A 4,702-nucleotide genomic window follows, 5' to 3' on the forward strand; every position below is an offset into this window, starting at 1 on the left:
GGAACAATGATAATAAGCTGATGGAGAATAGGTTTAGGTTAGAGATCAGAAAGCAATATTTTACAGTTAGGGTGGCCAAAATCTGGAACCAGCTTCCCAGGGAAGTGGTCCTCGCCCCTACCTTGGGTACATTCAAGAGGGGGTTGGATGATCACCTGTCCGGGGTCCTCTGAACCCAGCGTTCATTCCTGCCTGTGGCAGGGGTCAGGCTAGATGATCTGTTCAGGTCCCTCCTGACCTTAGCTGCTATGAAACTATGTGCTCTGCCAATGTGGACCCTAGAAATATCTTGAACTTCTGTTTAAATGAAAGCTAAAAGAAAATCTATAGAGTTTTTCACTGTCATTTTTATTCTCTTTTCAGCACTGGAGGTGTCAGCAGTCTTAGCATAAATAGAGTGGATCAGAATTTATATGGAAAAAAATTGACTTTCAAGCCAAACAATCCCATGAAATGCTCAATGTGGATATAGACCATTTTTTACAAAATACAAAATACTTAGAATAAAGGAGTTAATTGTATCAAGGTGACATCCAACTTCCCAAAGTGGGATTTTCTTATCGAGTTCACAACTTACCAGGAAACTGACATTTATATGTGATGGCAGCATTATTATGATGGCAGCAAGTACTGTGTCAATAATAATATTAAGCATTTAGCTTAATGATTAGTACCATTTAGAAGCATGTGCCTCAAGGATCTGATCCAACAGTTACTGATTTGAATTGAAACACAACTAATGAATTCAGGCCTTGGATCAGACTGTGCAACGCATTAGTGTCCTAGACCTTCTCCACTGTTTCCGTATCACACTTTTAGCTGAGCATTTATATACGCAGATAAAGTCCACTTGGAAAAACAAGCCTCTCACTACTGTGGATAAAACATATTATTTCATATTGAGCAATTTATCATCATCGTCATCATTATTAGACAAAAAATGATACGCTCAGATTTACGTCAGATTCATTATCTCTGTTGAGAAACAGAGCAGCTCATCCTCCGTGAATCACCACACCAACATGGTTATGATACTTTGGGTGCTATGTGCAGAGCTAACTCAGGGACTTCTGCGTGGTGCTGGCTTGTTCTGTGTAAACTCCAAGGTATAAGCAGACGCATTCACATCTAGCTTGGATGTCACTTGGATATCTCTCTGAGTAGTGATACCCTTAGAAACCAGTTGCATACTAGCAATAAACATGAGATATCACATAATAGATCTTGGAAGACACATCAATGATATTTTATTTTTCAAATCACTGCTGCCTGTGTAGCATTACTGTGAGTGAAGCTGCTGGGGAAGAAGAATGTCCTGCAAATATCCATCATCTTTTATGGCCTGTGTAAATGTTTTGAAGATAGGCTTCTAAACTACATTAAGTTTACAATAAATTTAGAGGCTCCTAACCCATTGCAAAGTGCCAAATGCCAACATTCATCCACTGAGGCACCAGGCAACAGAGTTCATAGCAACTGCCCGTTCTGCGAAACATTTACGTTCTGCTTCCCAGAGCAGCAGCACCTCATTCTCACTTTATTTTGCTGCTTGCAGTGGAAGTTGGCTTGAAAGAGGAAGGAGCAGAAGCCAGTAAAACTCAGTGGACAAGGGAAGAGACTACATAAGTAGCAACATGATTTTAATGCAAGTCAGATGAAGGAAAAAAGCCCATTAGTAGGGAGGTCAGGTAGTTTGAGTTGCCCTCTTCTTAAAGGCGGTGCGATCCTTGCCACTGCCTTGTTTTGTAATTTTAGACAAGTCATGCTAAAGACATATTATAACAAAGCCTCGTCCAGAAGCACAGGAAACATCATGAAGTGTGTCAAGTGGATGAATGCTCCCCACAAGCGGAAGAGGTTTTTGGGTTAAGATGAAGGCAAAGCACATCCAAGGTGCAAACACAGAAAGAAATGCAAATGACCCGGTGCTCTAGTCCTTGCCTGACCCCTCTTATACTCCAAAATGCAGTATATCATTCTGTGAAGGAGGCAGGCATCACATAGAGGTGACCTCCACATTGTTACACGTCTGTATAGCAACAGTTCCTAAGGGAACCATACAACATGTTACAGCTCCCACCCAAACTGCATGGAAGTGACACAGATAGCCTATCTCTTTTTCTGCCAGGGTCATCTGTGAGTTTTGATCCAAGTAAGGCAAATGCTAGTGGGTTACATAGAAACCTTCTTACTGGCCAATCTGCAGCATCACTATCACATGGGAAATCCCCCTGCATTACCAAGTAGCCTTCAAGGCAATCCCAGGCAGACATCATCCTAGTATCACTGTTCCAGTGGAGCCATGAGGTTTCTGAGGGTGAACCCCAGAGAAGCATTTTTCAGATGTACCTCAGTTACAATGCAGTTAAACTATTCTGCTTGAATAGCTCACATAGTCCTCTTATGAAGAGGTACATTTGGTAGGTAAATATTAGCTGTTTTGCATGTTAACTATACCCCCCTTGATGCCCCAACCACATGTGCAGAGTGCCCTTCAAAACACCTAACAGCAGTTTTGAGAAAAACTTGTCCACATATTTATATGCAAGGCCACCTCTACTTCTTAATTTATTTAATTTGATCTTGGTGAACAAATATGACCCTGTCTAAACATTTGCACTGACTCATGCAATTTGTATAACAAATTATGTCATGCGCTCTGTTAAAAGTTTTGACAAAAATAACAGCCCATTAACACTTGCCAATTGTCTTAGATAACTAAATAAGTATTTGCAATTAGTTAACCTCACTATTTGCAGTATTCAAGGTATTTTCTATAGTAATTATAAAGAGCTACAAAGGAGAAAGAAAATACTGCAGGCACGTGGGTAAATGTGTAGGTTTACCGTGATTTTTTATTGACCTCCCTAGTTTGAAGATTTTGCTCACCTTTTTTATACATTTTTGTTTGTCATGAAATATAAACAATTTAAATGCACTTGACAAAATCACCTTTTGTTCAAGGTTTTCTTCAAGCCTTAATTGTCACATAAACAGTGTTGTTTTGCAGCTCCAAAGTTAAGTAATTGGATTCCCCATGCATGATTGAAGGGAAAATATCTGTGCAAAGCTGTTAAAGAGAAGTTTTCAGAACAGTTGACAGTTGAAAATGATATCAGAGTTCTCTAATCTAAGACTGACTACACCTTTTTTTTGCCATTTTTAGGTTGTGCAAGTTTGATAAGGATTAAAGGTTATTTATTTATTTTATATAAATCTATTCGTACAGTGCAGTTAGAATGAAGTTATGATGAATATGGGAGAGCCAAGTGAAGAATATCAACTGGTATCCAAAAATATGATGCATGCATTGGATTTTTCAGATATTTTTAGTAAGCCATGTTAAAAAGATAATCAGGCCACATTCACTGCAATGAAGTCTACGTGTTAAAGTGATAAATGCTGAAATTGTTAACATTGAAAAATGTTAACAATATTAATCCAAAGCTGATATTTGGTTGTCATTGTAATTGCATTATGAAAAAAGAGTCTTGAATTAAAAATACATTGTAGTGCACATCACATACAATGAAATTTCCAACTGTACCTCTTCTACACATGAGATTTAATGTGTATTAGCCTATTTTAACGTGCATTAAAGCATCACAAAAAAAGTACATTTTCTAATGTACATTAAAAGAGGCTAATGCACATTTTTTCTACTACCTTACAATGGAGGTACTAAATTATAGTTAGCGTATTATCAAAAGTGCATTAATGAATGTGTAGGTACATCCTATAAGTAGCCATATGTGGATCTGGAATTTAATTATTCTCTGGGATGTATTATAGTGTGAAATCAGCTTAAAAACAAAACTCAATGGCCTGCTCACGCCAACACTGAAGTTATTTAGGGCCAGATTGGGACATACTTACTTGTAACTGAGAAAGTTATTCATCTAAGTAGGGCTAAGGGAAAATGAATTAGGAATATGCCAAGCTTTGCACTTAATTGGACTACTCAGGTACTTTTACCAGTGCTACCAAGGTGTTTGAATCTAATATTTTGCCAGTGATTTAATTATATGGATGCATTTAAAAATCAATACTTGAATGGAACACAGTACAAAACATATTGCACCAAATACCAGATGCATTGAGAGGTTGAAATTAGATCACATCTATATTATAACAATGAGTTAAAAGTGGATTTTATTGACATTCTTCATGTTAAACATAATTTCTGTTTCTTTTTGGTATTTTCCTGATTTTTCACTTAAAACCCCTAAATCTGAAGATTTTTGATGAAAATAGAAACACTTTTGCATTATTTTCCAACTAATCAAATAGTCACTGTTTGGCAGGGGGGGAAATGCAATTTGGCACACAAAAAAATCAACTGAGTTATTGATAGAGAATTAACATTCAGTTTAGGACAACAGAGCTGTTAATTGCTAAAACCATTTATAGGTATTTAAGGATTATAGCATTTATTAAAAGCAATTTTAACATATTTTTTGGTGCCAGAAAAAACTGTTCCCATACCTATATTTGCTGCTTTTCCTAGATTAGGAGCACCACTCATGGATTTTAAATTTTCTCAAGGCACAAGAGTAAAGGATGTTTTTAATGGGGAATTTGAAGGATACCAGCAGGGGTACAGGAAACACTTTCTAATCAGGAAAGATCTTGGGGAGGGAATAAGGGAGGAGGAAGAGCAAAGGGGAATGTTGGAAAATATAACAAACTGGTGTTGTTTCTG

This window comes from Gavialis gangeticus, unplaced genomic scaffold (genome assembly GCF_001723915.1).
Source record: "Gavialis gangeticus isolate Ggan-Ray unplaced genomic scaffold, GavGan_comp1, whole genome shotgun sequence".
NCBI lineage: Eukaryota > Metazoa > Chordata > Crocodylia > Gavialidae > Gavialis > Gavialis gangeticus.